Here is a 22,561-nt window from a genome sequence, read left to right on the forward strand (position 1 = left end):
CAGGTTACCCAGCGATTCCCATACCGTCACCCCACTCCGTTGAGTTTTTAGATGAGGCCTGCGGTGTCCCTCCCCGCCAGATCCACATCCCCTGCTCCAGAATCTCAGAGACTAAGCTTGACCAGATATCCCGGGGAGCCCGACGAGCATTCAGCCAAGAAGTGGTTTATCATGGCCTCTCTGGCAGACGTTGGCGAGGTGGCCGTCATTCGCCCCAACCTGTCAATCCCGGGGCAACACGTCATCGTGGAAGACGGCAAAGACGTTGACTATGTTGCCATGTCGAAGGCTTCATGTCAGCGGGCTTGCGTATTACTGTATCTCGGAAAAGCTGGCTACAACATCAAGCTCGTCGACAGCGACGGCTTCACGCGGGCCATATCACAAGTTAGGTGGTCCATCCCCAACCCCTCTGGTTCAACCGCCGCTGATCTCTTCGACGGCCCTGCCGCTGATCTCCTCCGCCAAGCGGTCAAGGATTTTCGATCCTTATACGGCATCGAGCCTATTTTGTCATTTCTGAAGGACACGTTCTACGACGGTGGGTTGGAATGCTCATTGCCAAGTCAGATCTCATCAACCACGACCACGAGGAGGGCACCAACAAAGGTTCTTCCACCATGGGTCTGTGCTCTTCCAAATGAAAGGATCCGGTCCATGACATGTGAGTCAACATCCTTTTGTGGTAGTAGCATTTGTCGTGAGGTGCTATAACTGTGCCCTATTTAATTATTTCAGTTATGCAAAAATGTATTGTTCAATAGGCTGTGTGAAGTTTAAGTATGAATTGTCCACTTCAGTTTCACGAATGGCTATTTGGTTGTTTATAGTGAGTAGATGCCTTGTTTATCTGTGTTAGGTTGTTAGGTTGGTTGTAGTGAGCATTTTTCAGTTATTGAGACGATGCCTTGTTTATTTGTATTTTGTCTTAGTTTGGTTGCAGTGAGCATTTGTCCAGTTATCAAGCATATGCCTTGCTTATCTGCAATTTGGTTGTTAGGTTGCTTTTTTTAGCATTTGTCCAGTTTTCAAGCAGTTGCCTTGTTTATCTGTATTTGCTTGTTAGGTTGGTTGCAGTGAGCATTTGTCCATTTTTCAAGAATATGCCCTATTTATCTATATTTGCTTGTTAGGTTGGTTCCAGTGAGACTCTGTCCAGTTTTCAATGGCTATATTTGGTTGTTATACTGACCATTTATGCCTTATTTATTTCAGTCATTCACAATGTGTTGTTCATCATGTGCAAGTCGGAACTGTGCCGCTCGACAGCATCAATACCAGCTTGAACGACTATATTTGGTTCCAGTTATGTCTAGTGTAGTTAACATTTAACACATGCCCTTTATTTCAGTTTTACACATTTATCCAGTGATGTTTAAGCATTACCTATGTTCTATTCATTTTCAACAATACCAGTTTGAATTGCAATATTTGATGGATGTTAAGCCTGTTGTCGGTAACATTGCCTTCCATTTTATATATGCTTTAACAGCATGCTGAAACCAACACATTCAAGCTATCATTTGGAGATGATATTTTTTACCTTTGCAATATTTGTTTGATGTTAAGGTTGCCGTACTTATCATGCCTTTCCACTACTTATGCAAGACAACAATGGGAGTGGCCACCATTTTCCACCGAGGTTAGCTTCATCCCTCGGCTTGTACTCCCCCGTCGTTCCATAATGTAGTGCATATAGATCCATGCCTGGACACTTGTTAGCTTCTAATATTGACTTGTTGCTTGTAGGTACATATGCCCTTGGCAAGGATCCATGCATCGACCCTTTTTGCGTATGGGGCAATGAGATATTCATGAACAAGCATCAAGTGAGGAAACTGATAAGGATTATTAGCAAAAAGATATGAATGGTGGCAAGGAAATTATTTGTTATGCTCTATCCAACACAACAGTGAGCTGTAGGATGGTAACTACAAACTCTGCACCCTCCTCTTTTTACTTCCCATAATGAGTTGTTAGACAACAATGTCTGAATCTTTTTCGTTCGCGGTGGTTCCCAAAGCAGTTCACTCAAGATTACCTCGCAAAGTACATGATTGGTGGACACACAATGAAGGTTAAAGTATTTCATCCAGACTACAATGAGCATCAAGAAGTCGTAATGAAGACAGTGAAGGATGGACGGGCAACCATCACAAGGGGTTGGCGTAGAGTCGTGCACGCATTACGCATGGAGGAGAGCACAATATAGGCATTCCGCTTCAGCTTCCCCGGAACCAGAATTTCGTTCGCCTATCTCTATACAGTCTTTAATACAACTGTGGTCCATCATTCTTTACTTGGTGCTTCTGTAGTTATTCAGTATATATACTTGTGCATCAAATTATGCATTCGTGGTTTAACCTATATTTGTAATAAACCTGGTTGGATATGAAATAAGTGATTGCCTACTTTCAAATTCAAAAAAGTGATTTTTTTAATTAGGGATTAATTCAGGAGCAATTAGGGATTGGTTAGGGATTACACTGCACACGCTTTGCAAAAGCGAAACATCTGCGATAGACGTGGATATCAGACACGTTTCTAGGATCCACTACGTGTGCGATCAATCTCCATCGCACACACGATCAGCCAGGAAAAAATGTGTGCGATCAATCTGCACTGCACACACGATCCGACAAGAAAAAACGTGTGCGATTAACAACAGCATCGCACATAGTTCTTTCTTATTAAATGTTTGCAATAGTCACCTTACCACACAAGCTTCGACATTATTGACTGTTTGTGATGTTGTGCGCATCGCAAACGTTTGGTGCTTCTTGGATTAACTGTGTTGGTTGTACATACTAATGAAAACATATTCCTCGGATGGAATGTGTGGAATGTACATACGAATGGAAACGTTTAGCGGGGGCTGACTGTGTGGGATGTACTTACGACCGGAAATGATTTCTCCTGTATTATTGTTTTTTAGCACTACTATACATATAACCGCATTTTCTTGCTCGCCGATCGCACACGACCTCATTTTCCCGAGCATGTGTGCCAGGAGGGCATATCCCCGACGGTTTCTGGGTCATGTGGGAAGGGCCCCCCTATCGCCTACACTCACTTGGCGACGGTTCCAAATGCTATCGTGGAAAGGGGTTTAAAACCGTTTGTATAGCACCGATGCGTACCAATGGCTTCACCGAGGTCTTTCATTGAAAAACTTTTATTCATGTATCCTTTTATGCTATCCAGAAATTTTATATCATTTCCAATCAACAATATGCCATCCACATAAATATCAGAAATGCTACAGAGCTCCCACTTCACTTTCTTGTAAATACAAGCTTCACCATAAGTCTGTATAAAACCATATGCTTTGATCACCTTATCAAAGTGTATATTCCAACTCCGAGATGCTTGCACTAGTCCATAGATGGATCGCTGGAGCTCGCCCACTTAGTTAGCACCTTCAGGATTGACAAAACCTTCTGGTTGCATGATATACAACTCTTCTTTAAGAAACCCATTAAGGAATGCAGTTTTGACGTCCATTTGCCAGATTTCATAATCATAAAATGCGGCAATTGCTAACATGATTCGGACAGACTTAAGCATTGTTACGTGTGAGGAAGTCTCATCGTAGTCAACTCCTTGAACTTTTCGAAAACCTTTTGTGACAAGTCGAGCTTTATAGACAGTAACATTACCATCAGCATCAGTCTTCTTCTTAAAGATCCATTTATTCTCTATGGGTTGCCGATCATCCGGCAAATCTACCAAAGTCTATATTTTATTCTCATACATGGAACCTATCTCAGATTTCATGGCCTCAAGCCATTTATCGAAATCTGAGCTTATCATAGCTTCTTCATAGTTCTTAGGTTCATCATGGTCAAGTAACATGACTTCCAGAACAGGATTGCCATACCACTCTGGTGACCGTGCTCTGGTTGACCTACGAGGTTCTGCAGTAACTTGATCTGAAGTTTCATGATCATTCTCATTAGCTTCCTCTCTAGTTGGTGTAGGCATCACGGGAATGGATTTCTCAGATGAGCTAATTTCCAAATTGAGAGAAGGTATAATTACCTCATCAAGTTCTACTTTCCGCCCACTCACTTCTTTCGAGAGAAACTCCTTCTCTAGAAAGGTTCCATTCTTGGTAACAAAGATATTGCCTTCGGATATGTGGTAGAAGGTGTACCTAATTGTTTCCTTAGGGTATCCTATGAAGACGCACTTCTCCGATTTGGGTTCGAGCTTATCAGGCTGAAGCCTTCTGACATAGGCATCGCATCCCCAAATTTTAAGAAACGACAACTTAGGTTTATTGCCAAACCATAGTCCATACGGTGTCGTCTCAACAGATTTAGACGGTGCCCTATTTAACGTGAATGTAGCTGTCTCTAATGCATGACCCCAAAACAATAATGGTAAATCAGTAAGAGACATCATAGATTGCACCATATCTAATAAAGTACGGTTACGACATTCAGACACACCATTACGCTGTGGTGTTCTAGGTGGCGTGAGTTGCGAAACTATTCCACATTGTTTTAAATGAAGGCCAAACTCGTAACTCAAATATTCACCTCCGTGATCAGATCATAGAAACTTTATTTTCTTGTTACAATGATTCTCTACTTCACTTTGAAATTCATTGAACTTTTCAAATGTTTCAGACTTGTGTTTCATTAAGTAGATATACCCATATCTGCTCAAATCATCTATGAAGGTCACAAAATAATGATACCTGCCACGAGCCTCAACACTCATCGGACCGCATTCATCAGTATGTATTATTTCCAATATGTCATTGGCTCGTTCCATTGTTCCAGAGAATGGAGTTTTAGTCATCTTGCCCATGATGCATGGTTCGCAAGTATCAAATGATTCATAATCAAGTGATTCCAAAATCCCATCAGCATGGAGTTTCTTCATGCGCTTTACACAAATATGACCTAAATGGCAGTGCCACAAGTATGTTGCACTATCATTATCAACTTTGCATCTTTTGGCATCAATATTATAAATATATGTATCACTATGATTGAGATTCAATAAACCATTAACATTGGGTGTATGACCATAGAAGGTTTTATTCATGTAAAGAGAACAACAATTATTCTCTGACTTAAATGAATAACCGTATTGCAATAAACATGATCCAATCATATTCATGCTCAACGCAAACACCAAATAAAATTTATTTTGGTTCAACACTAATCCCGAAGGTAGAGGGAGTATGTGATGGTGATCTTATCAACCTTGGAATCACTTCCAACACACATTGTCACCTCACCCTTAACTAGTCTCTATTCATTTTGCAACTCCTGTTTCGAGTTACTAATCTTAGCAACTGAACCGGTATCAAATACCCTGGGGTTACTATGAACACTTGTAAAGTACACATCAATAACATGTATATCAAATATACCTTTGTTCACTTTGCCATCCTTCTTATCCGCCAAGTATTTGGGGTATTTCCGCTTCCAGTGATCATTCCCTTTGCAGTGGAAGCACTCAGTTTTAGGCCTAGGTCCAGCTTTGTGCTTCTTCACGGGAGTGACAACTTGCTTGCCATTCTTCTTGAAGTTCCCTTTCTTTCCCTTGCCCTTTTTCTTGAAACTAGTGGTCTTGTTAACCATCAACACTTGATTCTCTTTCTTGAGTTCTACCTTCGCCGATTTCAGCATCGCGAAAAGCTCGACAATCATTTTCATCATCCCTTGCATATTATAGTTCATCACAGGGATCTAGTAGTTTGGTGATAGTGACTAGAGAACTCTGTCAATCACTATCTTATCTAGAAGATTAACTTGCACTTGATTCAAGCGATTGTAGTGCCCAGACATTCTGAGCACATGCTCACTAGCTGAGCTATTCTCCTCCATCTTGTAGGCAAAGTACTTGCCAGAGGTCTCATACCTCTCGACATGGGCATGAGCCTGAAATACCAATTTCAGGTCTTCGAACATCTCATATGCTCCGTGGCGTTCAAAACATCTTTGAAGTCCCGATTCTAAGCCGTAAAGCGTGGCGCACTAAAATATTAAGTAGTTATCATATCGAGATTGCCAAATGTTCATAACGTCTGCATCTACTCCTGCAATAGGTCTGTCACCTAGCGGTGCATCAAGGACATAATTCTTCTATGCAGCAATGAGGATAATCTTCAGATCACGGACCCAGTCCGCATCATTGCTACTATCATCTTTCAACTTAGTTTTCTCTAGGAACATATCAAAAAATAAACGGGGAGCTACAACGCGAGCTATTGATCTACAACATAATTAGCAAATACTATCTGGACTAAGTTCATGATAAATTAAGTTCAATTAATCATATTACTTAAGAACTCCCACTTAGATAGACATCTCTCAAGTCATCTAAATGATACGTGATCCAAATCAACTAAACCATGTCCGATCATCACGTGAGATGGAGTAGTCATCAGTGGTGAATATCTCTATGTGGATCATATCTACTATATGATTCACGTTCGACCTTTCGGTCTCCAGTGTTCCGAGGCCATGTCTGTACATGCTAGGCTCGTCAGGTTTAACCCAAGTATTCCGCATGTGCAAAATTGGCTTGCACCCGTTCCATGTGAACGTAGAGCCTATCACACCCGATCATCACGTGGTGTCTTAGCACGAAGAACTTTCGCAACGGTTCATACTCGGGAGAACACTTATACCTCGAAATTTAGTTAAGAGATCATCTTATAATGCTACCGCCGTACTAAGCAAAATAAGATGCATAAAGATAAACATCACATGCAATCAAAATATGTGACATGATATGGCCGTCATCATCTTGTGCTTTTGATCTCCATCTCCAAAGCAGCGTCATGATCTCCATCGTCACTAGCTCGACACCTTGATCTTCATCGTAGCGTCGTGGTCGTCTCACCAACTATTGCTTCTACAACTATCGCTACTGCTTAGTGATAAAGTAAAGCAATTACATGACGTTTGCATTTCAAACAATAAAGCGACAACCATAAGGCCCCTGTCAGTTGTTGATAACTTCTACAAAACATGATCATCTCATACAACAACGTATATCACATCATGTCTTGACCATATCACATGACAACATGCCCTGCAAAAACAAGTTAGACGTCCTCTACTTTGTTGTTGCAAGTTTTACGTGGCTGCTACGGGCTTCTAGCAAGAACCGTTCTTACCTACAGCAGAATACCACAATGGTGATTTATCAAGTTTGCTGTTTTAACCTTCAACAAGGACCGGCCATAGTCAAATTCAATTCAACTAAATTTGGAGAAACAGACACCCACCAGCCACCTTTATGCAAAACTAGTTGCATGTCTGTAGGTGGAACCGGTCTCATGAACGTGGTCATGTAAGGTTGGTCTGGGCCGCTTCATCTAAAAATAGTGCCGAATCAAAATAAGACATTGGTGGTAAGCAGTATGACGATCACCGCCCACAACTCTTTTGTGTTCTAACCGTGCATATCATCTATGCATAGACCTGACTCGGATACCACTGTTGGGAAATGTAGCATGCAATTTTCAAAAAAATTCATACGCTCATGCAAGATCTATCTAGGAGATTCACAGCAATTAGAGGGGGGGAGTGTGTCTACATAGCCTCGTAGACTGAAAGCGGAAGCGTTTTACAATGCAGTTGATGTAGTCGAACTTCTTCTCATTCCGACCGATCAAGCACCGAACGTACGACACCTCCGAGTTCTACACACATTCAGCTCGATGACGTCCCTCAAACTCTTGATCTAGCAAAGTGTTGAGGGAGAGTTGCGTCAGGACGACGGCATGGTGACGGTGATCGTGAAGTGATCCACCCAGGGCTTCGCTTAAGCACACGTGAATATGACCGGAGGCGTAAACTGTGGAGGGGGGCGCCACACATGGCTAGGAATCAATATTGTGTGTTCTAGGCGCCTCCCCCCTTCATATATATAGGTGGGAGGGAGAGGGGGCAGCCAAGGGGGCACCCAAGTAGGAGGAATCCTACTTGGGGCCCTAATCCTATTCGCCCCCTTACCATAATTCCCTAAGGGGAAGGAAGCAGGAGAGGGAGAGAAGGAAAGGGGAGGCCGAATCCCTCCTCTTCCTTTCTCTCTTCTCCTCTTTCCTCCCCCTCTATTTCTGCCTACATGGGGCGCACCAGCCCCTTAGGGGCTGGTCCGTCCCACTCTTGGCCCATTAGGCCCATGTAGTTGCCGGGGCGATGCCCGGAACCCCTTCCGGTGACCCGATACGTACCCGGTACCACGGAACACTTCCGGTGTCCGAAAACTTGTGAAAGCTAAAGGCGGGTGAGTTTATTTAGAAATTAGGACGAACCGTGTGCGATAGACCAGCTAGCTAGAAATATAAAAACAAACTACCTGCCGTGAGCGTTGCAAAAATCGGCAGTTCCACCACTTTTCCTTATTATTATTATCATACACGCATATTCTTATTGGACCGTGCGCGATCTTGGGCACTCCCGCCCCGCATCAATGCATTTACCCAAATTTTAGTAGCTGCCGTACTTCAACCGTCGCCCACACTCCTCCAGCACCGACCTTATAGTAAAATTGCAGTAGCCGAGGCATTTGAACCATCGCCCTCCCTCGTCCACCACCATCTCCACCCACCATTACTAAAATTTTCAGTAGCCGCGACGTATCCTCAAAGACCACAATCCCCACCAGAGTCCCCCCACCCGCCCCCTCCCCCCTCGAACCCTAGCTCGCGGCCGCTGCCGGCGCCGCCGCCAACACATGCTGGTCTGCCCATTCCTCCTAGCTTAGATAATAAAGTTCAGGTTACTCAGCGATTCCCATACCGTCTCCCCACTCCCCTGAGTTTTTAGACGAGGCCTGCGGTGTCCCTTCCTGCCAGATCCACATCCCCTGCTCCAGAACGTCACAACCTAAGCTCGACCACGTATCCCGGGTAGCCCGATGAGTGTTCGGCCAAGAAGAGAGTTATCATGGCCTCTCCGGCGGATGTTGGCGAGGTGGCTGCCGTTCGCCCTGACTTATCGATCCCGGAGCAACACGTCACCGCAGAAGCCGGTGAATACGTTGACTATGTTGCCATGTCGAAGGCTTCATGTCAGCCGGCTTGCGTATTACTGTATCTCGGGAAAGCTGGCTACGACATCAAGCTCGTCGACAGCGATGGCTTCATGCGGGCCATGTCACAGGTTGCGTGGTCCATCCCCAACCTCTCTGGTTCAATCGTTGTCGATCTCTTCGACGGCGCTGCCGCTGATCTCCTCCACCAAGCGGTCAAGGATTTGTGATCCTTATATGCCATCGAGCCCATTTTGTCATTTCTGAAGGACACGTTCTACGGCAGCGGCTTGGAATCCTAAATTGCCAAGTCAGATCTCATCGACCATGACCACGACCATGACGAGGGCACCCACAAAGGTTCTTCTACCATGGGTCTATGCTCTTCCAATTGGAAGGGTCCCGTCCATGAAATGTGAGGTAACATCCTATCAGTAAATCTTACCTTTTCTAGCTTGCCAACCCGTACCCTTTGTTGTACTAGCATTTGTCGTGCGGTGCTATAACTGTGTCATGTTTAATTATTTCAGTTATGCAAAATGTACTGTTCAATAGGGCTATGTGATGTTTAAGTGTGAATTGTCCACTTCAGTTTCACGAATGGCTATATTTGGTTGTTTATAGTGAGTAGATGCCTTGTTTATCTGTGTTTGGTTATTAGGTTGGTTGCAGTGAGCATTTTTCCAGTTATTGAGCCGATGCCTTGTTTATATGTATTTTGTCTTAGTTTGGTTGAAGTGAGCATTTGTCCAGTAATCAAGCACATGCCTTGTTTATCTGTATTTGGTTATTAGGTTGCATTTTTTTAGCATTTTTCCAGTTTTCAAGCAGATGCCTTGTTTATCTGTATTTGCTTGTTAGATTGGTTGTTGTGAGCATTTGTCAAGTTTTCAAGCATATGCCCTATTTATCTTTATTTGCTTGTTAGATTGGTTCCAGTGAGACTCTGTCAAGTTTTCAATGCCTATATTTGGTTGTTATACTGATCATTTATGCCTTGTTTATTTCAGTCATTCACAATGTGTTGTTCATTATGTGCAAGTCGGAACTGTGCCGCTCGACTGCATCAATACTAGTTTGAATGGCTATATTTGGTTCTAGTTATGCCTGGTGTAGTTAACGCATGCCCTTAATTTTAGTTTTACACATTTATCCAATGATGTTTAAGCATTATCTATGTTCTATTAATTTTCAACAATACCAGTTTGAATTGCACTATTTGATGGCTGTCAAGCCTGCTATTGGTAACATTGCCTTCCATTTTATATGTGCTTTAACAACATGCTAAAACCAACACATTCAAGTTATCATTTGGAGATGATATTTTTTACCTTTGCTATATTTTTTTGATGTTAAGGTTGTCGTACTTTTCATGCCTTTCCACTACTTATGCAGGACAATAACGGGAGTGGCCACCATTTTCCACCGAGGTTAGCTTCATCCCTCGGCTTGTACTCCCCCATCGTTCCATAATGTAGTGCATATAGATCCAGGCCTGGACACTTGTTAGCTTCTAATACTGACTTGTTGCTTGTAGGTACATATGCCCTTGGCAAGGATCCACACATCAACCCTTTTTGTGTATGGGGCAATGAGATATTCATGAACAAGCATCAAGTGAGGAAACTGACAAGGATTATTAGCAAGAAGATAAAAATGGCGGCAAGCAAATTATTTGTTTATGCTCTATCCAAGACAACAGTGAGCTGTAGGATCGTAACTACAAACTCCATAGCCTTCTCTTTTTACTGCCCATAATGAGTTGTTAGACTACAATGTCCAAATCTTTTTCATTCGCAGTGGTTCCCGAAGCAGTTCACTCAAGATTACCTTGCAAAGTAAATGATTGGTGGACACGCAATGAAGGTTAAAGTATTTCGTCCAGACTACAATGAGAATCAAGAAGTCATAATGAAGACAGTGAAGGATGGACGGGCAGCCATCACAAGGGGTTGTCCTAGAGTCGTGCGCGCATTACGCATGGAGGAGGGCACAATATGGGCATTCCGCTTCAGCTTCTCCAGTAACCAGAATTTCGTTCGCCTCTCTCTATACAGTCTTTAGTACATCTGTGGTTCATCATTCTTTACTTGGTGTTCCTGTAGTTCTTCAGGTATATGTACCTGTGCATCGAATTATGCATTTGTGGTTGAACCTATATTTGTAATAAACCTGGTTGGATATGGAATAAGTGATTGCCTACTTTCAAATTCAAAAATGTGTTTTTTAAATTAGGGATTAATTAGGGATCAATTAGGGATTAATTAGGGATTACATTTCACACGGTTTGCAACAGCAAAACGTTTGCGATAGACGTGGGGATCAGACACGTTTCTAGGATCCACTATGTTTGTGATCAATCTCCACCACACACACGATCAGCCAGGAAAAAATGTGTGCGATTAATCTCCACTACACACACGATCAGCCTAGAAAAAATGTGTGCGATTAACAACGGCATCGGACACAGTTCTTTCTTATTAAATGTTTGTGATAGTCACCTTATCACACAGGCTTCAAAATTATTGATTGTTTGTGATGTTGTGTGCATCGCAAACATTTGGTACTTCTTGGATTAACTATGTGGGATGTACATACTAACGGAAACATATTCCTTGGATGGACTGTGTGGAATGTACATGCGAACGGAAACGTTTAACGGGGGTTGACTGTGTGGGATGTACTTAAGACCACAAACGATTTCGCTTGTATAATTGTTTTTTGAGCACTATTGTACGTATAACCGTATTTGCTCACTCGCCGGTCGCACATGACCTCATTTTGCTGAGCGTGTGTGCCAGGAGGGCATATCCCTGACGGTCTCTTGGTCGTGTGGGAAGGCCCCCCCTATCACAATCACTCGCTAGGCGACAGTTCCAAATGTCGTCGCGGAAAGGGGTTAAAAACCGTTTGTATAGAAGCACCGACGCATACTAGTGTAAACTAGTGGTAAAACAAGAAACTAAAAGATTCAATGGCAAGATCTAAGATATACCTTCAAGCACTAACCTCCCCGACAATGACGCCAGATAAGAGCTTGATGTCTACTATGCAACCTTCTTCTTATAGACTCGTGTTGGGCCTCCAAGCACAGAGTTTTGTAGGACAATAGAAAATTCCCTCAAGTCGACAACCTAAGGTTTATCAATCCGTGGGAGGCGTAGGATGAAGATGGTCTCTCTCAAACAACCCTGCAACCAAATATCAAAGAGTCTCTTGTGTCCCCAACACACCCAATACAATGGTAAATTGTATAGGTGCACTAGTTCGGCAAAGAGATGGTGATACAAGTGTAATATGGATGGTAGATATAGGTTTTTGTAATATGAAAAATATAAAAACAACAAGGTAACTAGTAACAAAAGTGAGCGAAAACGGTATTGCAATGCTTGGAAACAAGGCCTAGGGTTCATACTTTCACTAGTTCAAGTTCTCTCAACAATGATAACATAATTGGATCATATAACAATCCCTCAACGTGCGACAAAAGTCACTCCAAAGTTCCTATCGCGGAGAACATAAGATGAAATTGCTTGTAGGGTACGAAACCACCTCAAAGTTATTCTTTCCGATCAATCCATTGAGCTATTCCCATAAGTGCCACAAACAACCCTAGAGTTCGTAGTAAAATAATGCCATATGACACACATCAATCAAACCCTAATGTCACCTAGATACTCCAATGTTACCACAAGTATCCATGGGTCAGTTATATGACATGCATCAAACAACTTCAGATTCATAATATTCAATCCAACACAAAGAACATCAAGGAGTTTCCCAAGATTTCAACCGGAGAAACAAGGACGAAAACATGCATCAACTCCTATGCATAGATTACCCCAATGTCACCTTAGGAATCCGCAGGTTGAGTGCCAAAACATACATCATGTGAATCAATAGAATACCCCATTGTCATCATGGGTATCCCACGCAAGACATACATCAAGTGTTCTCAAATCCATAATAGTATTCAATCCGATAATACTGAAACCTCAAAGGTAAAACTCAATTCATCAGAAGAAGGTAGAGGGGGAGAAACACCAAATGATCCAACTATAGTAAGAAAGCTCGCGGTACATCAAGATCATGACAAATCAAAAACACGGGAGAGAGAGAGAGATCAAACACATAGCTACTGGTACATACCCTCAGCCCCGAGGGTGAACTACTCCCTACTCGTCATGGAGAGGGCCACAATGATGAAGATGGCCACCGGTGATGATTCCCCCCTCCCACAGGGTGCCCGAACAGGGTCCCAATTGGTTTTTGGTGGGTACAGAGGCTTGCGGCAGCGGAACTCCCGATCTAGGTTTATTCCTAGGGGTTTCTATACTTACAGGAATTTTTGGCGTCCAAAAGAAGTCAGGGGGGTCCACGAGGAACCCACAGGACCGGAGGGCGCCCCCAGGGGGTAGCGAGCGCCCTCCACCCTTGTGGAGGCCTCGTGGCTCTTCTGGCCCAACTCTTTTGCTTCGGGGGCTTCTTCTGGTCCATAAAAATTCACCGTAAATTTTCAGGTCAATTGGACTCCATTTGATATTCCTTTTCTATAAAACTCAAAAAGAAGGGAAAACATAAACTAGCACTGGGCTCTATGTTAATAGGTTAGTCCCAAAAATCATATATAATAGCATATAAATGCATATAAAACATCCAAGATGGATAATATAATAGCATGGAACAATAAAAAAATTATAGATACGCTGCAGACGTATCGGTATGAGCCATAGCAAAGTTGGAATACAATAGATATAATGCAATAATAAAATATGAACGTGTTTGCAATAATGCTTAGAGTGGATATTTGCTTTATTATACTATCAAATCTCACTAAGGTTTTGTTCAGTTTTGTGTGATTGAAGTTTTCAAGTTTTGGGTGAGATCACGATGGATGAAGGAATAAGGAGTAAGAAGAGCCTAAGCTTGGGGATGCCCATGGCACCCCAAGGTAATATTCAAGGAGAAACAAGCAACTACGCTTGGGGATGGCCCGTGTGGCATCCCCTCTTTCTTATAATGACCATTCGTATTTGACTTGGTGCTATATTTTTATTCGTCACATATCATGAGTTTTGCTTGGAGCGTCTTGTATTATATGAGTATTTGCTTGGTTTGCTTTTTGTTTTGTGTCAAGTATCCTTGCTGAAATCACCTAGTTGAGAGAGCCGAAATTATGCTATGATTTGTTAGAATTTCTCTACGTGCTTCACATAAATCTTTTGAGCTATGGAATTGCTCTAGTGCTTCACTTAGATTTATTTGAGAGTTGGTAATTTTTGAATAAATTCTCTCATGCTTCACTTATATTATTTTGAGATACGAAATTTTTTATGCTCATGTTCTTCACTTAGATTTGTTTGAGCTATCAAAATCAACTAATGAAACTAGTACTGAAGTGATGGATATTCAAGAGGGATATAATAAAAAAATTCATGAACATATCATTGGTAAAAATAAACTTGATTCTTTGTAATAGTTTTGTGATATGATGATAGTGATATGTGAGTCATGTTGATGAGTAATTGTGCTTTAGTAAGAATATTGGTGTTAAGGTTTGTGATTCCCTATGCAAGAACGAAAGTCAATAGTTATGCAATGAAATTACATCCTACTTGTGGTGCATTATTCGGTGTTAGTTATGCTTAATGCTCGCTTATGAAATTTTTCGTTTCTTGGTTGGATGCTTCTCAATCTTTTTTCTAGCCTTCACTTGTTCTAAGTAAGAATACTACTTGTGCATCCAAAATCCTTAAACCCAGTTTTGCTATATGAGTCCACTATACCTACCTATATGCGTTATTTCCGTGCCGTTCTAAGCAATTTGATTGTGCCATCTCTAATTTTCAAAATAAAATTCTTTTATGTGTGCTCGTACCGCTCATGAAACGGTAGGGGGCGGCTGATATTTTTCGATGCTAGATGTGTTATTCTCAAGATGAGTGTTTATTCACTTGTCATTGCACGAGAGTATGGCAAAGGTATTAGGGATGCCCTGTCCCAAAATGAAAAATGAATTTACTTTATGTTGTCAAATAATAAATTCCTTGGAAAGTGTTGGTATGGACGACACCCGTGGATACGGCTAGCCGTGGAATGTGAAAGTATGGTGGAAAAAGGAATAAACTTTATTTTCTGTTTGGGAACCTCCTATGATATATCTAGCATGGAAAGTATTGGGAACTACTCGATCGTTTTTGTAGATAGGAAAAGCATGCCACCCAAAATGTTTTATCTCTATCTTTTTCGCATTGAGCTCTGGCACTTCTACAAATCCCTACTTCCCTCTACGAAGGGCCTTTCTATTTAATTTATGCAATTTTTATTTTTTTTGAGTATCCATCTTCTCTTATAAAGCACCAACTAAGGGGCATTATGATCGTACTTGAGCATTGGGTGTAGCCAATATGCGAGTGTGTTTCATGAATGGATCAATGATTGAGCATAATGGGCTTCAGATAACTTGCTTTAGTGTTGTAATTTTGGAAGACATGGTTGCTTTGTTGATATGCTTGAGTATTGAAATCTTCATGTCAAAACTAGACTATTGCTTTGAATCATATAGAAGTCCAAATGTTCATGCTACAAAAGAAAAGAATATGTGATGAACATGTTAGGCAACATTTCACATCAAAGATTCAGTTTTTATCATTTACCTACGCGAGGACGAGTAGGAATTAAGCTTGGGGATGCTGATATGTCTCCAATGTATCTATAATTTTTACTTTTTCCATGTTGTTATATTATCATTCTTGGATGTTTTACAATCATCTTATAGCAACTTTATATCATTTTTTTGGACCTACCTATTGACATAGTGCCCAATGGTAGTTGTTGTTTTTTGCTTCTCTTTTACTTCGCAGAAAAACAATACCAAACGGAGTCCAAACGCACCGAAAGTTTTTGGAGATTTTTTCTAGACCAGAAGACACCTATTGGGACAAAGAAGTACCATAGGGGTTCTCCGAGGGGGGCACAACCCACCTGAGCGCGTCTGGGGGCCCAGGCGTGCCCTGGTGGGTTGTGCCCACCTCGCCCACCTTCCGTGCCGCCTCTTTGCTCTATAAATACCCCGAAAATAAAAAACCCTAGGAGAGTCAACGAAACACAATTCCAGCCACCGCAAGTTCCAGAAACACCAAATCCAATCTAGACACCATCACGAAGGAGTTCATCATCCTCATTGGTGCCTCTATGATGGTGCGTGAGTAGTTCATTTTAGACCTATGGGACCGTAGTTAGTAGCTAGATGGCTTCCTCTCTCTCTCTCTCTCTTGATTCTCAATACAATGGTCTCTCGGAGATCTATTTGACGTAACGCTTTTTGCGGTGTGTTTGTTGGGATCCGATGAACTTTGAGTTTATGATCAGATCTATTTTTATCCATGAAAGTTATTTGAGTTTTCTTTTGATCACTTATATGCATAATTACTTATAGCCTCGCATTTTCCTTCGAATCTTTGGTTTAGTTAGGCTGGCTAGATCGATTTTTCTTGCCATGGGAAGAGGTGCTTTGTGATGGGTTCGGTCGTGCGGTGTTCTTTCCCAGTGACAGAAGGGGCAGCAAGACTTGTATCGTTCGTTTCCATTAAGTATAATAAGATGGGGTCTATTCCTACATGAATAGATCTTGTCTACATCATGTCATCGTTCTTATTGCATTACTCCGTTTCTCCATGAACTTAATACACTAGATGCATACTGGATAGCGGTTGATGGGGGGAGTAATAGTAGTACATGCAGGCAGGAGTCGGTCTATTAATCTTGGACGTGATGCCTATATAATGATCATTTCCTGGATATCGTCATAATTATTTGAAGTTCTATCAATTGCCAAATAGTAATTTGTTTACCCACCGTATGCTATTTTTCTTGAGAGAAGCCACTAGTGAATTCTACGGCCCCCGGGTCTATTCTTCTTCATATTTGCTTTCTGATCTATTATTTGCCACTTTTATTTTTCAGATATATATTTCCCAAAACCAAAAATACCTTGCTGCATTTTTTTATTTTTTTATTGCGAGATCTATTTGTCCAATCTACCACAAATTTATCTATCTTTTTACCGTGGAGGTATTGACAACCCCTCTTACGCGTGGGGTTGCAAGTATTTGATCTTTGTGTGGAGGTACCATTTACATAGTGTTGCTTGGTTCTCCTACTGGATTGATACCTTGGTTTCATAACTGAGGGAAAGACCTACCGTAGTTGTGCTGCATCATCCCTTCCTCTTTGGGGAAATACAGACGTATTTCAAGCGACATCTCATTGCCGGAGACTTGGCTATTCGAATAGTTTCAACACACACACTCTGTATAGGTGGTACACTTTACCCACATTATAGAATTTTGCAGTCTAACGAATCCTATTCATAGGGCGACCCTCTCACCATGTCTCCGACCTCCCATAGGCTAGCCTTGGGAGAAAGGTGTCGGATTCAGGGCTCCGTAGACCCAAGAAAGGTTCGAACTCCAGGGCGTGTGCGAAGAACCAACCTCTCTTGCCAACTAGCTCGTCGCTCCACGACCTAGCTCGATGAACGAGGAAGAAGATGGACACAACAGTTTAACTAGGTTCGGGCCACCTTGCGGTGTAAAACCCTACTCCTGCTTTGTGGTGGATTGGCCTCACGAGGGGCTGAGGATGAACTAGTACAAGCGATGAACAACCTCGCGAGGTCTGCTTTGGTTAGGGTGGAAAGGAACCGATCTCCTCTATGGTGGTGGCTAAACTATACTTATAGTGGCCTCGGTCCTCTTCCCCCAAATCGTAGGCGGGAAGGGAGCCCACAGTGGCCAATTTGAAAGGGGACAAGTAGTACATCTTATCCTGATGAAAGGTGTTCTTTGCCTGCAGAGCTTCTGGTCGTGACGCTGTTCCGTCCTGCCGTCCTTGCAGTCTTGGTCGTGTTGCCCGGGAATGGAAACCTTTGCCAGATTCGTTGGGAACCCACGCATGTGCTTGCCTCCTTAGCACCAAAGAGGAAACTGCCCCATCTACGCCCATTGGCGCCCGCCTGGCCTTGGTCGTCATGGCTTGCTCCATGGTACCCTCATGAGGTCGGGCACCTACATAGGAATTTCCGCTCCTCGGGAGGTCGCTGGAGGAGGCCGCTCCCTCTGGAGGTCTTTGGTGTCGCCCACCTCACGAGTATTGGCCCCTGGCAAGGTCTTGTCTTGGTGGTCTTGTAGATGGGCAATACCAGGCCATTGATGGAGCCACGCCATGGGCGCCGGCTGGCAAGTCTGGGTACCATGGTTCCCAGAACGCCGACAAAAGGATCTGAGTCCTTGCCACCACGTGGCACTACTTTCTTCCCCCCAGGAATTTTTACTCTTTATCTCATCCGCTGACACAGTCTCTCTTTACTGAATGGAGAGTTTCTGGCCAAAGGAAGTCTACTCACTCCAGTTTCCCTCTTTGGAGACACATGGAAGAGATATAACTATAAAGTAAACAAGGCCATCCTATTCAGGAAAATGTGGCTGTACCAAGAAGTGTCGGTTCTGTGGCATTTGTATTAGCCAACTATTAAAGTTGGTTTAACCAAAACTATTTATATGGAAGATTTGAGTAACTACATTAATAATATACAATCTTTCATACAACGAGGAAAGATTCACGTGAGATCATTGTTTGAACTAAAGTCTTTCCCCCATATTCTGTGAATGTTGCCATTATAATGCTTGATGGTTCATGTTGTCAAAGTAATTACCGATTAACAATTACGTTAAAATATTGGTTCGAATACTACTTAACCATAGTGTTTCCTTAGTGACTGTATAACTCTGCTAACTATATTATGACACCAATTCTACCACAAGAAAAGTGAAACAAAATAAGACCGAAAGTAAATGCGGAAAAAGTGGAAGTTGAACCCATGGCCTCGCAATTCCATCAACAAATGGAGGTGGTAACTTACCTTGCTCAAGTGGAGTATCAAAGAACTCCTCGCCTTCACGTCCTAGATTATTTCCTTCTAGAAATAATTATAAAAAAATCAAAAAATAAAATAAATCAAATTCTCTCCAGCAGTATCTAGGCAATTAAAATAAATATCAAACTATTCCCACTAAATGAGAATAATATTAGAAAAATAATGCAAAATGTATAACCTCATTGGGACTTATGGTTTAGGAGTTATTCCTGGTCAAACCTTAGTCAATAGAATAAAGAAAAATTAGAGAAGTAACATAAATTAGAAAATTCACCGAGGGCCACAGCGAAGGCGTATTTTAGAATTATGCCTCCACTTACGTACCGGTTCGGCAGCGACTGGGCCGCTGACGGGTGTGGTCAGTGGAGTGCTCTACAATGCCACCCCTTCTAGCCAATGCGTGTGCCGTCTGCTCGGGCATTCATTCCCTGAATACGTCATGGTTATTGTCAGGGGCCTCTTCGGGGATCTTCTGCGGTCGATTTCTCCTGTCATATCCTATGGCTTGTACTTCCTTCACTAAGCTTTTTATCGAGGTATACCTTTAGGTTTGGTTAGCATTTCCCCACACTAAATAATTTTTGATGAGGCACGTATACACAACACTTTGCGTATACCATGGTATTCAATGTTCCATTAGTATGTGTTGAATAACTACATTGAGATTCTGCCTTATACCAAGTAGGTGTTAAGTACTACAACTTATACAACATAATGTACTACACTTGCAGCACATTCTTATATACTTGATGTTTGACACGACCACTATGTTCTGCAGCATCTACGAAGAGGAGTTACTGGCACAAAATCCAAGAAACAATGAGAAATGGGTTAGGAAAGGATTTGTGAAATGGTTTAAGAGCCGTGTATGCATTTGAATTGCACTATAAGTTTTTATATATATTGAGTACAACAAGGTGATCAACTTGTCTATTTTCTAACCATAGGTTAAGAAGATGCGAGAGGAGGGGCAGGCAGGTAGTGATACCCTTTATGCACTAGCAATGGGTCCTGGTACTCGGGTAAGTCATTATGCATCTTGCATTGTTGATGATGTGTGCTCTACAACACCCTTAGACACGACAAAGGCAAGAAGACACCAAACATTGTTGTGATGAGCACGAATACGCTTGAAAAGGTGGGAACTAAAATGTGTGCTATTATAGCAGACATTGTTCTGTTGCAGTATGTATCTCTAATTTGGAGATTCATCCGTGCGTGGTTCTGTTATGTTGTCGTTCGTATAACCAATTTATCATGATCTCAAAACCCAAATCTGGTGAATTTTATGAAGCCATCAATGTCAAGGTGTCGTACTGCACCGACGAGCCTATATTTTGGCAAATCAAGCAACACATATATTTTTATTGGAAGACACCATTGCAGGTAAGCCATACTGGAGAGTATTAAAATAGTTTGAGCAGAGTAATTCGTTTAACAAAGTTGCACAACCAGATGATTCTTACACTTCTACTAATGGAGTGTGTGCCATAGATGTTTATGATATGTTAGAGGGCAAACACACCTATGAGCTTGGAGAAAAGATTGTCTATCGGTGTGTGCAAGTATATGAGTTGATAAAAAAGAAGCCAACGTTGAAGGACATTGATAGTGAAGATTCATACTGACGCATATGGTGAAGATGTTGACGTTGGTGCTGCGGATCATGATTAGATTGCTTTTGTTCTATTTTCATGTGAGCATTCCTAGTTGTACTTTAAGACTAAGTAAGGAATAATAGACTCAACTTCTATCATTTCTCATTATCAATTCATCATACTACCCAACCTTATTATTTGTTACATCACACATCCTATGTGAATTGCAACGTTTTCTTTGTTCAACACTCTTTTTCGCAGATATAAAGAATTGTAAATGGTGGGTATATGTAATATAACCCATTGGTAAAGCCCTCCTTGTGGCAGGCTTTAGCACATGGATCCACCCCGCATGCTATTGTCAGATAGGTACTGCTAGCTACCTCGCAGGTCTTGGCTTCTGAGCCTACAAAAATACACATAATATGGTGTACAAAAGATTAAGATCCTATGAAGTTCCATCCAAAAAGAGGATAAAATTAGTTTGCATGAAGTAGGAATTCCACATATTAGTGGGAAATTCTTTTAGACAAATTTAGGAAGTGCCTTGTGCTTCATGTGAAGTTTCCAGATAATACTTACAAGGAACTAAAAGAAGTGGAATGAGTAGTAGAACGCATAACAGTCTTGGCACCTTGATGTCGCCCATTTCTTCAGGAATGAAAAACCACAAAAGCAAGTACACGAGAATGGAATAGATGCACATCAGAATAGGCTACGCGATATCTTATAACATGGAAAGATGAGACCTAAAAATAGTCAAATACAAGATTGTGTGATGCTATCTAGAAGATATGCATGTTGGAATTTTGATATTCTATCTGAAAGATGTGAATATATCAGCGAGAAATCTGCTCCCAAGGAGGATATAAACCAACATATTTATGGAGTATAATAGTACAGAAATTTAACATGTCCATGCACACTACAATTGTGATGTTCTATGTAGAAGATGTGGCTTTATATGCATTAAATCCATTTTAATAGAGGATATGAACCAAAAACTTTATTGAGTATAATAATGCACACATTTACATTCTACCTATTAAAGTTGTTGCATAAATGCATATTGATTTTCTAAGATGATCGGATCGTCGCCACCTAATATCGGACAAGCTGTTTTGTTTTTGATCCATCACACAAGGGAGAATATTACCTATTAATAGGCCATCATGTCTTACAACTTGATAGTTAACACATAAAAATACATTTGTAAAGAACAATTTTTGTGTGGTCTTCGCCTGCAGAGCTTCTGGTTGTGATGCTGCGGTGGGATCGGCGATGACATCCTTCCTTCTGTCCTAGCGGTCTTGGTCTTGTTGCATGGGAATAGAAACCTTTGCTAGATTCCTCGGGAAACCATGCATGTGCTTGCCTCCTGAGCACTAAAGAGGAAACTGCCCCTTCTATGCCCGCTGGCGTCCGACTGGACATGGTCGTCATGGCTTGCGTCATGGTAGCCTCATGAGGTCGGGCACCTGCATAGGAATCCCCGCTCCTCGATAGGTCTCCTGAGGAGGCCGCTCCATCTGGTGTTCTTGGTGTCGCCCACCTCGCGAAGCTTGGCCCCTAGCAAGCTTGTCTTGGTGGTCTTATAGATGGGCCGTACCAGGCTGTCAATGGACCCATGCCATGGGTCATAGGAAGGCAAGTCTGGGTACCCTGGTTCCCAAGGCGCACTCAGACTTGGCTTCGAGACGAAGCGCCGCGGGCCCCAGTCACCTGCGGGCTAGGCTGATGCATTGCACTTGATGGGACGTGGGCGTCTTCACTTCCCCACGTGCCTCGGCAACTGTTGGACTTGACAACTGCCCAGTGCCTGCACCTTAGCCATCATTGCCTTGCTGTGCTCTTACCTTCTACTCCTCCTCCTCTTCACAAACTTGTGCCCTCTTCGCTAGATTCTGGGACAGCTCAGATCCACCTCACCGCCGTGGCTCCTAGGAAGAAGATGGGCAACACCCCTGCGGCCGCGGAGCCCTCGCCGAGGCCGGAACCAGTGCTGAACCAGTCCACGATG

General features: G+C 42.3%; 1 long non-coding RNA gene across 1 annotated transcript; it reads right to left on the reverse strand.

Moving 5' to 3' along the window:
- Positions 1 to 20,674: 20,674 nt before the first annotated feature.
- Positions 20,675 to 21,260, reverse strand: LOC119315158. The gene is made up of 2 exons (XR_005152602.1): positions 21,124 to 21,260; positions 20,675 to 20,947 (listed from the first exon to the last, which is right to left on the reverse strand). It is a non-coding gene; the product is annotated as an uncharacterized LOC119315158 (long non-coding RNA).
- Positions 21,261 to 22,561: the final 1,301 nt, after the last annotated feature.

The sequence above is a fragment of the Triticum dicoccoides genome, chromosome 6A (assembly GCF_002162155.2).
Source record: "Triticum dicoccoides isolate Atlit2015 ecotype Zavitan chromosome 6A, WEW_v2.0, whole genome shotgun sequence".
Taxonomy (NCBI): Eukaryota; Viridiplantae; Streptophyta; class Magnoliopsida; order Poales; family Poaceae; genus Triticum; species Triticum dicoccoides.